Here is a 14,146-nt window from a genome sequence, read left to right on the forward strand (position 1 = left end):
TTTTTTATAATTAATTTCCATTCTTGATATATAATTTATTTAATTTTACATAAAATAAATTATATATATAAAAATATCCCTAAAAATAACATATTTTTATGTTTTTTTTCCCTGAAAATAAATTTAATTTTTATATACTCTAATAGCCCTAACAAACCTAACAGACCTAACAGACCTAACAGTCCTAACATCCCTAACAGTCCTAACAGTCCTAACACCCTAACAAACTTAACAGCCCTAGCCGCCCTACTTCCTGGCTTACACCAGCAGAAATTCGCGATAAGGTGCAATTTGGGGAACCCTAATTAGGAATCCGCGATAATGAGGCATTTAAGGAGCCCTAATCGGAAATTCGCGATAAAATTTAAAGAGCCTTAGCCGCGCAACACATCTTTTGGCCAATATTGACCATGTATTTTTCAAGCCAGTTATCTCCACTTCTGGCCATTCACTCTGACGACTAATTTGTTTAAAAAACGATCGTGCGATATTATGATCGTTTCTTTAACGCACGTTATTCAGTCGTCAAAAATTGCAAAATATAAATTATCATGCATAAAAGATAAAAAGCATGCATTTTAACTCTCGGTTGGCGGGTTGGTTATAAATATCTTTATTTTATAGATAATATTTTATAGATTAAATATTTATAGATTAAAAATCTATATTTTTATAAAATTGTTTTTTATAGAGACCGATATATAATAGAAATTTAGAATATTTCATGTATGTCTATCATACAATTGCAATAAAAATATCATCTATCTTTATTTTTAAAATATTTTTCCTTTACTTTTTCACTTTAATTTTTACTCGCGTATTGTCCCGCCAACTGAGAGTTAGAAGCAACGGATTTCTTCATGCAATTATAAATCCTTTGCTTCAAAATAAAAGGTTGTCACTTACCGGCACTGATGCGCAACAGCGGAGTTGATATTGAAGCTACGTTGTCTGTAACATACAAATATAAAATGCAAATTACATCAATGTTTAAAATAATTAATATTTTAAGAAATTATTATTGGACTCATTGAATTTTATATCCGACATGCGCAATTATAAATAGATATATAAATATGAAATAATTTTATAATTAATTAGTTTTTTAAGTAGAACCTTTAGAAAGAATTATATAGAAAGAATTATTACAAAAATTTTCCCAATTTTTTCTTGTTTAAATCATTCATATAAATCAAATTAATTAATTCATTCATTCATTTATATACAATTAATCTAAATAATAATACTCACCATCAGGTTGTTCCGCTGGTGCAGGATGCCTTTCCTAGGCCTGCTCCTCCTCTCAGATCATCTAGGTTGTTGCGTCGATCTATAACATACAAATAGAAGATCTAAATTGTACTAATGTTCAAAATAATTAATATTTCAAAAATTATTGTATGCATTGAATTTTATATCCGACGCATATAATAATAGCAGATTAATAAAATAATTCTATAAATTAAAAAAAAAACATTACTAATAATTCTTTAATAACTTTATAAAAGCTTATACCTTTACAAGAGATTATAGCTTTTATTTAAAAATCTTTTTCTTCAATTCTCTCTTATTTAAATCATATAAATAAACAAATCAAATTAATTGTTGCGATTAATTGTTTAATTTAAATTATAATAAATATATTTAATATTTAATATATAATTACAAATAAATAAATTGCTTACCAGAAGGTTGCTCTGCCGGAGCCTGATGCCTCTCCTAGGCCTCCTCCTCCTCTCAGTTAGACGCGCGATACTTAATGGCACTCCCGCACTCACGAGCGATATTTTTATATCGCTATTTTCGCACTTTTACGCGCGATACTAAACGGTTTCCGCACTATTTCGATACGATAAAAAATTTTCTATTTGGTCGCGCGATGTATATACTTAATATGTATATACTTTGAACGGCACTTCCGGTTTCGGTACGAGCGAAAATCCCATTTCATTTATGAGAATCAGCTTCGAGCCAACAGATCAGGAATGCAACGATACAACGAGCAAGGACTAAGCCCAAACTGGAAAGAAGACGAAACGATTGACGGAAATAGAGGAAAATGAAGTTCACGAACTCTTTTTCGCGCATAATTATCCTATCTCGTACCGAACCTGGACCCGCTAAGCACGATTTCAGGTGCTTCGCCCGGAACACGAAGTTTCCCGCAATGCAGGATATGGCTACACCAGGCTGGTAGACGGCAAAAGAAGAGGATACCCACATTTTTTAAATGCTAACATTCAGCAATTTAGAAAATGGGGAGGCAACCCCTTTTACCGAGCGAAAATCGTGCCTAGGGGAATCCACTCGACTCCTCGACAGGGTTAACACACGCAGTGCGTGTGGCTGTAGACGAGCAAAGAGAAGGAACCCATTGACGACCATTCCGAGCAATCGATCGAGTTCTAACTAATTCGAGCCGAATCACTTGACGAAGCACGAAGCACGAGTGTACGTTGCATAGCAACGTGTGCAAACTCGAAATCCTAGTTAGTTGGCATCGGAAGTAGAGACTCGTGACAATAATGAAATTGAGATTTTTATACGAAAAGTCCAACGCGAAAGCGCGAAAACGCGATGACGCGAGAAAGCTAAACGCGAAAACGCGATAACGAAACGCCGCCGTCCGCGACACGTTGACGGCACCGACGACGGAAAGTCGACGACGCAATATGCGTCCAACGCATTAAATGTGCCACATAAGAGCCATTGTGCGACTCGTGGCAATGCTGTGCTGGGTACTTAGCTTCCCTTTCAGGCTCCTTGAGATTTATCCTAAATAAAAAAATTTAAAATAAATCTCAAGGCACCATCCAAGTACTGAGCCACCCCACCGCGTCAAGGTGTACCCATAGAGGGGTGGATTATATACATTTATAATATAACGTATAATTTGTGTAAAATTTATTTTATAATTGAAAAATTGTCTATAGCATCTCTCTTTTTTCTCGATTAAAAAAGAGAAAGATGCAGATATGTTTTTAAAAACCAAGCTTCAAGTGCCGATTAATTCGCCTTTTAATTAAAGAATAAATTATAAAATATATTATAAAATTATATGATATACACATATCACAATTCAAATTCATTTAAAATATTGTATCAGAAATTAATTATTAGTCATTTGATCTATTATTATTCGTGATGCGAGATTATATTTGAATATAAGAAATGTACATGTGAGAATCATAAAAATAATTATTACTTGTAAATGTATTACAATGAGATATTAATTAATAATTATCTATTTTCGTCGCTTTGATTTCTACTTTGATAATGAATAAATTGTACGAAATATTTAGTTCAGTAAATAACTACCACTTTGACACATTTATAAATCTTTAATTGTGAAGTTAATTAATCATTCGAACTGTTTGCTAACGCTAATTGTTTATGAATAAGACTACAAGGAACATCACACAGAGCATCTCGATCAGCATAATCAAAAAAATTTGTTTATCAAGAATGTATACTAATCGATTTGTTATAATTATTATATAATATAAATTGTATTTAGATTGTTAAAAAGTTGAATGATAAAACATCGAATAAAGTACACTTAATCTTTAAGTATCGTTAAGGAAATAATTATTCTTATAAAGATCACAATAAAACGATAAATTATAATTTTAATTCTTGTCACACATTTCTATTTTTAAATCAATACGTCAAAAATTAAATACAAATATAATCAATTAATACTTTTATATAGATCTATTCTTTATAAAACTCAAAATAATTTATTTTGTAAAACTAATTATTACGCGCAATCAATGTTTTTATCTTTTAAGAGAGATTTATCTCTGATATTAATACTTTAAATGTAAAACTAGCAAAAAAATGTTTCTTTATTATAAATTTTTGAAAAATATAATTATATAAAGAGAGTATGTTAATTTTCATATATGAAATATTTAAATAATTATATTATTTTAAAAATATTTTATAAGATATTAAAATATTTATATATAAAAATATTAATTAATAACAAAAATATTATAAATGCTTTATTATAGATACTTTAAATGTGTTAAAATAAAACATGGAATATTTTATACATGCATTATATTACGTGATTTTTAGAGCGAATTATATATACCATTGAGAAAATGAAAAAATAATAAGCAATATGTCTATTTTCAAATTAATATATATTGTTGCGTCCGCGGAACGATATGTATCGAACGCGCGCGCGACACAATTGATCGGCACACGCTCGCACTCGCGCACTCGAAAATAATAATACGATTCTTTGAAACACAAGAACCACGAAACATAGAACCACGAGAAACATACAAGAACTTAGATAATTCGTAAAACGAAACATAGATAAACGCGCGACCGCTCAGTTTGACAGCTGGACTCAGACTCAGCTGATCGTCGTTGATGTTAAACAACCTCTTAACAACGCGCGTGAAGACGATCTTCTTCCGTCGACGTACTTCCCGACAGAATAACGGATGGCGTATACATCCGCAGAAACGAGACGCGCGGACGCAACAATGTAAATAATAAATAATTTTTATAAATTACTCACCGCATATCTCTCTGGCTGCTTCAGGCTCTCTCACTGCTCTCTGGCTGTCCGATACTTTTCCAGATGTCCTTCTCCTTTCTTCATCCTTTGCTTGCACTCTCACAGCACTCATGTTCACTCGCGAATAAACAAATAATTATATTTAGTCATATGTAGAAACGATTACGAGACACTTTGCACGGCACTCCCGATCGCGAATAATTACGAGAAACACACTTTAATATATCTTTAGTATAAGGGATAGAGAAGTACGATTCGCTCGACGTTTTTATGAGATCAAATTAAATACTAATTCATTACAAATGTTGTTTTTATTATTGATATATGTATGCAATACATGTATATTAATACGAATTATAGTCGAAAGTTTAATATAATTGAAAGTCATGATCCAATAATCGTTTAATTAATAATTAATTTAAGAATACACGACGTATTTCGCACTACGATCTTAACTGCTCGAGTGTCGCTTCATGAATGATACCAAGGCCGTACGCCGTACGACTAGCCCGCTATTGTTTACATCGTCAAGGCCGAACGCCGTGTTATTGTTCGTTCGTCATATCGAAATATATTGTATTATATTGTATTATATTTTATATTATAATATAAGGTAATATAAATATGTATGTTAAAGTATGTAAGATATTTCGATGACAAACAGACAATAATTTATATTATATTATATCATATTATATTATATTTTACATATTTTAATACAGCAAAAAATTTTTCTATATTGATCGCGATCGCGTCTAGGAAAGGATTTAACGGAGCGTCTTGTACCACTACTTTACTCTTTGAGTGTCGTCGCGCAAATAATAATAGAGCCGAACAAATATGTCCGAAAGACCGTGTTATTATTATTTTTTTACCGAAACATTTTTCAAGACTATGGCATATAAACATATAAGAATATACGACGTATTTCGCACTACGATCTTTATTGCTCGAGTGTCGCTTTGTGAATGATACCAAGGCCGTATGACTAGCGCGCTATTGTTTACGTCGTCAAGGCCGAACACTGTGTTATTGTCCATTCGTCATATCGAAATATATTGTATTATATTGTATTATATTTTATATTATAATATAATATAATATAAATATGTTAAAATACGTAAAATATTTCGATGACGAACAGACAATAATACCGACCTTGACATAAACAATACATATTTATATTATATTATATCATATTATATTTCACATATTTTAATACAGCAAATAATTTTTCGATATTGATCGCGATCGCGTCTAGAAAAGGATTTAACGGAGCGTCTTGTACCACTACTTTACTCTTTGAGTGTCGTCGCGCGAATAATAATAGAGCCGAACAAATTAGTCCGAAAGACCGTGTTATTATTATTTTTTTACCGAAACATTTTTCAAGACTATGGCATATAAACATATAAGAATATACGTATTTCGCACTACGATCGTTATTGCTCGAGTGTCGCTTTGTGAATGATACCAAGGCCGTATGACTAGCACGCTATTGTTTACATCGTCAAGGCCGAACACCGTGTTATTGTTCGTCCGTCATATCGAAATATATTGTATTATATTGTATTATATTTTATATTATAATATAAGGTAATATAAATATGTTAAAGTACGTAAAATATTTCGATAACGAACAGACAATAATACCAACCTTGGCGTAAACAATACATATTTATATTATATTATATTATATTATATTTTATTATATTATATTATATTATATTATATTATATTTTACGTATTTTAATACAGCAAACAATTTTTCGATATTGATCGCGATCGCGTCTAGAAAAGGATTTAACGGAGCGTCTTGTACCACTACTTTACTCTTTGAGTGTCGTCGCGCGAATAATAATAGAACCGAACAAATTAGTCTGACGTCATACGCCGCCAAGACCGAAAATCGTGTTATTATTATTTTTTTACCGAAACATTTTTCAAGACTACGTCATATAAACATTAGTATGTTATTGTTTACGCCGCTAAGGTCGATGTTATTGTCTGTTCGTCATCGAAATATTTTACGTACTTTAACATATACAATATACGTGAATATATTAAAGTATATACAAGTATTTTAGATTATATAGATTTTTTAATTATATATGATTACATATAATTATATAATTATATATAATTATATATAATTTATTTAATTAATTATTAATTATTATATAATTATAAATTTATTAATTATATATATCTATATATAATTATATATAATTATATATGATTATTTATTAAAAGATTGAGATATATCATGGAGTTTTTCATTATGTTAATTGTTTTTAGATCCACGATTCAATTATTTTACTGCGCATTTTCAATCCGAATATATATTTAAAGGATTGAAAAATAGAAGGATAAAGCGTCGCAGACATATTATATTCGACTCTATAAATATCTATAAATATTAAAGAAATAATTTCTGCTCTTGGCGGCGTATGATGTCAGACTAATTTTGCAGCTCTATTATTATTCGCGCGACGACATTCAAAGAGTAAATTAGTGGCGCGAGACGTTCCGTTAAATTCCTTTTCTAAACGCGATCGCGATCAATATTGAAAAATTGTTTGCTGTATTAAAATACGTAAAATATAATATATAAAATATAATATATAAAATATAACATATTATATATATATATATATATATATATATATATATATATATATATATATAATATAATATAATATATCTATAAATGTTAAAGAAATAATTTCTGCTCGCATAAAAATCGATATATCGAAATAGGCAATGTCCACGAGTATTTGCAGTAAGTAACATACGATTCAAATTAAACATCTGTGTTATCCACTGAAAATATTCGTAGATTTTGGCTTCGTAGTTCCTGCCCACATTTTTATGTCCATAGAGGACGCATCGCTTTCAGAGATCACCTAACCTAAAAGCGGACCATGGCGTTTTTCATTCTTCTCTCTGGATTTACGTAACAATGGACAGACAGAAGACTGAGAAATGTCATGGCCCGCTTTTAGGTGATCCCTGGAAGCGATACTCCCTCTGTGGACATTAAAAACGTGAACATGAACTACAAAGCCAATGTCCACGAATGTTCTCAGAGGGTAACATATATGTCTCTCTGATAATATAAATAATTTAATAAAAATATAAATAATTTAATTAATAATAATTTATTATATTATAAAAATATTAGTATGTTATTTATTATATTATAAAAATATTAGTATGTTCTCTCTTTCCACGCTATTATTTATTTATGTGTGTTCTTTTTCTTCTCAACATCATTTATTTATTTTTTATTTATTTATTTATTTATTTATTTAGCTCGCTCTAAGTCAGTCTTCTAAAATGCAAAACTAAATATTATAGAATTTGACTTTGAAAATAAAATAATCGAATAAATTCAAATAATTAGCATAAGGAAAGGTTCCGTGATAAGTTATTTAATAAATAATCAATTTTAATTAATTAATGAAAATACTTCTATAATTTAATATTCCGCGTTAGCGTATATTTTATAATATATAAAATATTTCGGCAACGAATTAACGATAACACGGTGTTCGACTTTGGCAATACAAAAGATAAACAGTAGCGCGCTATGTTAAAGCTTTAATATTAGAATAAACTATTAGAATAATTATTAGAATAATAGAATTAACTATATTTCGACCAATGTTTTAATTTTCTCAATCCTTATTAAACAATATACAATTTAATCGAAAATCGATTAAATGATAGAAATCCAAAATATTAAATAATTACTTCGATCGTTGCGATTTTTACGGACAATAATTATTATTATAATATTTAGAGTCACAAATATATTTCATCCGTGTTACTTTATCGTTCTACTTGACAATCTAAATATAATTTGGATTGTGAGAGAACACGAAGTAAATCAATCGAATTATAGATGCAAATAATTAGCATAATGAAAGGATAAATTGTTTAATAAATAATCAATTTTAATCAATAAATTAAAATACTTCATTAATTTAATATTCCGCGTTAATGTACATTTTATAATATATAAAATATTTTGGCAACGAATTATTGATAACACGGTGTTCGACTTTGGCAATATAAAATATAAACAGTAGCGCGCTATGTTTCGGCTTTGTCATCATTCGCACGGTGACTCTCGAGTAATAAGGTAGTGGTGAGAAACGTTTCGTATTGTATTGTAATTTTTTTACTAAACACGATTACGATTAGTATCGAAATATAATTTGCTTTAAATATTAATATAAATTAATTAATTAAAAATTAATTCACGACATGAAACTGTATCGCAACTATAAATCTTTATCGAATCGGAATCATTTATTACCGTGATTAAAAATTGAAACAAAATAATTAATATAACACATTAGAGAAAATATTAGACAATAACATATGAAATTATATAAATGAGATACAGATAGCATTGTAATATCTGCATGTCGATTGTGAAACGATTTATATAATATGTTATTGTCTAATATTTTCTAACGAGTAATATAGTGATACGCCGTTAAATTTCTTTTCTAGATACGATCGCGATTAACATCGGAAAATTATTTATTATAACAATATAATTAATTAACTTTTATAAATAACACATAATTAATATCTATATACATACCGCGACGAAAATTCTCGAATCGCATATTTCGTAATTTATTCATTTAATTAATTATAATAAGAATCATATATATATATAGTAACAGAAATCTAAAATAATAAATTATTATTTCGATATGAAATCGATTTTTACGAGCAGAAATTATTTCTTTAATATTTATAGATATTTATAGAGTCGAATATAATATGTCTGCGACGTTTTATTGTTTTATTTTTCAATCATTGAAATATAATTCGGATTATAAGGACGCACAGTAAAATAATTGAATCGTGGATCTAAACAATTAATATAATGTAAGGCTCCATGATACATCATACAATCTTTTAATAAATAATCATATAATTAAAAAATCTATGTATATGTATGTGTGTGTGTGTGTGTGTGTGTGTGTGTGTGTGTGTAAGTGTGTAAGTGTGTGTGTGTGTGTGTGTGTGTGTGTGTGTGTGTGTGTGTGTGTGTGTGTGTGTGTGTGTGTGTGTGTGTGTGTGTGTGTGTGTGTGTGTGTGTGTGTGTGTGTGTGTGTGTGTGTGTGTGTGTGTGTGTGTGTGTGTGTGTGTGTGTGTGTGTGTGTGTGTGTGTGTGTGTGTGTGTGTGTGTGTGTGTGTGTGTGTGTGTGTGTGTGTGTGTGTGTGTGTGTGTGTTAAAGTACGTAAAATATTTCGATGACGAACAAGACAATAACACCGACCTTGGCGGCGTAAACAATAGCGCGCTAATGTTTATATGCCATAGTCTTGAAAAATGTTTCGGTAAAAAAATAATAATAACACGATTTTCGGTTTTGGCGGCGTATGACGTCAGACTAATTTGTTCGGCTCTATTATTATTCGCGCGACGACACTCAAAGAGTAAAGTAGTGGTACAAGACGCTCCGTTAAATCCTTTTCTAGACGCTATCGCGATCAATATCGAAAAATTGTTTGCTGTATCAAAATACGTAAAATATAATATAATATAATATAATATAATATAATATAATATAATATAAAATATATGTATTGTTTACGCCAAGATCGGTATTATTGTTTGTTCATCATCGATATATTTTACGTACTTTAACATATTTATATTATATTATATTATAATATAAAATATAATATAATATAATACAATATATTTCGATATGACGAACGGACAATAACACGGTGTTCGGCCTTGACGATGTAAACAATAGCGCGCTAGTCATACGGTCTTGGTATCATTCACACGGCAACACTCAAGCAGTAAAGATCGTAGTGCGAAATACGTCGTATATTCTTAAATTAATTATTAATTAAACAATTTTTGTATCATGACTTTCAATTTTATTAAACTTTCGATCCTATAATTCGTATTAATATACATGTATTACACACATATATATATATATATATATATATATATATATATATATATATATCAATAATGAAAACAACATTTGTAATAAATTAGTATTTAATTTGATCTCATAAAAACGTCGAGCGAATCGTACTTCTCTATCCCTTATACGATATATTAAAGTGCGTCTCTCGTAATTATTCCGTGATCGGGAGTGCCGTGCAAAGTGTCTCGCAATTGTTTCTACATATGACTAAATATAATTAATTGTTTGTTCGCGAGTGAACGTGAGTGCTGTGAAGGTGCAAACAAAGGATGAAGAAAGGAGAAGGATATCTGGAAAAGTATCGGACAGCCAAAGAACATTGAGAGAGCCTGAAGCAGCCAGAGAGATATGCGGTGAGTAATTTATAAAAATTATTTATTATTTATATTGTTGCGTCCCCGCGTCTCGTTCCTGCGGATGTATACGCCATCCGTTATTCTGTCGGGAAGTACGTCGATGGAAGAAGATCGTCTCCGCACGCGTTGTTAAGAGGTTGTTTAACATCAACGACGGTCAGCTGAGTCTGAGCCCAGCTGTCAAGCTGAGCGGTCGCGCGTTAAAATCTGTGTTTCGTTTTATGAATTATCTGAGTTCTTGTATGTTTCTCGTGGTTCTATGTTTCGTGGTTCTTGTGTTTCAAAGAACCGTATTATTATTTTCGAGTGCGCGAGTGCGAGCGTGTGCCGATCAATTGTGTTGCGCGCGCGTACATATCGTTCCGCGGACGCAACAATATATATTAATTTGAAAATAGACATATTGCTTATTATTTTTTCATTTTCTCAATGGTATATATAATTCGCTCTAAAAATCACGTAATATAATGCATGTATAAAATATTCCATGTTTTATTTTAACACATTTAAAGTATCTATAATAAAGCATTTATAATATTTTTGTTATTAATTAATATTTTTATATATAAATATTTTAATATCTTATAAAATATTTTTAAAATAATATAATTATTTAAATATTTCATATATGAAAATTAACATACTCTCTTTATATAATTATATTTTTCAAAAATTTATAATAAAGAAACATTTTTTTGCTAGTTTTACATTTAAAGTATTAATATCAGAGATAAATCTCTCTTAAAAGATAAAAAAATTGATTGCGCGTAATAATTAGTTTTACAAAATGAATTATTTTGAATTTTATAAAGAATAGATCTATAAAGAGTATTAATTGATTATACTTGTATTTAAATTTTGACGTATTGTTTTAAAAATAGAAGTGTGTGACAAGAATTAAAATTATAAATTATCGTTTTATTGTGATCTTTATAAGAATAATTATTTCTTTAACGATACTTAAAAATTAAGTGTATTTATTCGAGTGTTTTATCTCTCTCTCTCCCTCCCTCTCTCTCTCTCTCTCTCTCACTCAACTTTCTAACAATCTAAATACAATTCAAATTGAGAACGCGTGATAAAATGATCGAATGATAAAAGTCATATAGTTAAAGTTTTGTGAGATATATTAATCGTTTAATAAATAATTAATTTATACTTTAAAATATTCGTATAATTTAATTTATTCCACGCATATATACATGAATTATCAATAAAACACGGTGTTCGACTTTGGCAATATAAACAGTAGCGCGCTATTATTAATATGTTACGGTTTTATCATTTGCACAGTGACACTCGAGCAATAAAGTAGTAGTGCGAAACGCTTCACATATTGTCGAATTTTTTTTTTCTAAACACGATTACGATAGTATCGAAACATAATTTGATATAATTATTAATAATTAAAAATTAATTAATTTATAATAAACGACATGAAACTGTATATCGCAACGATAAATCTATCAAATTGCAATCATTAATTACTGCGAATAAAAATTGAAACATAGGGGATACATAAAAAGGGATAAAAAAATTAATTTTGTTATAATCTTTCGATTATTGATGCTTATTATAATAATTTCCCTAACAATACTTATTAGAATTAAATAAATTTCAACCAATGCTTTAAATTTTCTTAATCGGCAATCACTTATAGAATATTTCAACGATAAATTATAATAATAACGTAGTATAAGTTGACTTTGGCGATATAAACAGTACCGCGGTAATGTTTTTGATTTATGATCATTCGCACAGTAACCTTGGGCAATAAAGTAGTGACGTTTCATATATTATCAAATTCTTTCTTTACATAGTCGACCCTGACGATATAAACAGTACCGCGGTAATGTTCTTGACTTACGATCATTCACTCAGTGGCTCTTGAGCAATAAAGTAGTGACGTTTCATATATTATCAAATTCTTGCTTTACATAGTCGGCCCTGGCGATATAAACAGTACCGCGGTAATGTTCTTGACTTACGATCATTCGCTCAGTGGCTCTTGAGCAATAAAGTAGTGACGTTTCATATATTATCAAATTCTTGCTTTACATAGTCGGCCCTGGCGATATAAACAGTACCGCGGTAATGTTCTTGACTTACGATCATTCGCTCGGTAGCTCTTGAGCAGTGAAGTAGTGATGTGAGACGTTTCATATATTATCAAATTCTTTCTCTAAACACAATTGCAAGTGCAATGAGGAACTTTTCGTGAATAAGTGTAAGTGCAACGAGGAATTCAAATGAGTGCAACGAGGATTAAAGTGCCACGAGGAAAGAGCGAAGGAAGCAAAAGAAAAAAGGAGGTTCTGGAAGTGGATGGATCAATAAGATATGATGTAAGTCATTAATATAAATTATTTATCATATTCATTATTTATTATATTGTTGCGTCCCCGCGTCCCGTCCCGCTGACTGTATTCGTCACCCGTTGAATTCTTTCGAAGAAGATCGTTTTCGCGCGCGTTGTCAAGATATTGTTACAAACAACGACTGTCAGAGAGTCTAAGCCTAGCTGTCAAGTTGTGCGGACGCGCGTCTATTTGTGATCCGTTTTACGATTATTCTGAATTCTTGTATGTTACTCGCGATTTATTAAAATTCTGGTGCACCTTAAATCGCGTTATTATTTACGAGTGCACGAGCGTCAGCGCATGTCGATTGTGTCACCCGCGTTCGATATACATATATCGTTCCGCGGACGCAACAATATATAAATTATTTATTAATAGTATATATATATTCAAAATATACATATTTCTCGTTTCATTTTATTTCTTTGACAGTGATTCAATAGTGATTTTAAATTGTAACATATATAATACATATACTTATAAAAAATATTCCATTTTATTTTAAAATAATTAAAACATTTATAAAATTGTTTATTAATTAATATTTTCAGATACTTCTTATATTTTATAAAACATTTCATATTAATATATTTATTTAAATATTTCATGTATAAAAAAATAGAAATTTTTTTATTTATTACATTTTTAAAAGTTTATATATAAGAAATATAAATTATTTTGTAATTACACGATATATAACATTAAAATATATCTATTTAAAAGTAAAAATTAATTGCGCGCAATAATTAGTTTTAAAATCAATTATTTTGAACATTGCTTTATATAATAGATTTTCTTTTATCTTTTATATTTTTATTCATCGTTTATATTTGCGAATTTAAATTTATGTACTATATTACAAAATAAATTTCAAATTATTTATTATATTATATATAAAATTATATATAATAT

At 29.4% G+C, this 14,146-nt stretch overlaps 1 long non-coding RNA gene across 1 annotated transcript; it reads right to left on the bottom strand.

The window, feature by feature from the left end:
- Window positions 1–798: 798 nt before the first annotated feature.
- LOC145965532 (uncharacterized) lies at window positions 799–2,819 on the bottom strand. Its single transcript, XR_014436757.1, has 3 exons — window positions 1,686–2,819; window positions 1,252–1,330; window positions 799–951 (listed from the first exon to the last, which is right to left on the bottom strand). It is a non-coding gene; the product is annotated as an uncharacterized LOC145965532 (long non-coding RNA).
- Window positions 2,820–14,146: the final 11,327 nt, after the last annotated feature.

The sequence above is a fragment of the Camponotus vicinus genome, unplaced genomic scaffold (assembly GCF_025532165.1).
Source record: "Camponotus vicinus isolate PSW18456_S1 unplaced genomic scaffold, iyCamVici1.0 SCAF_14, whole genome shotgun sequence".
Taxonomy (NCBI): Eukaryota; Metazoa; Arthropoda; class Insecta; order Hymenoptera; family Formicidae; genus Camponotus; species Camponotus vicinus.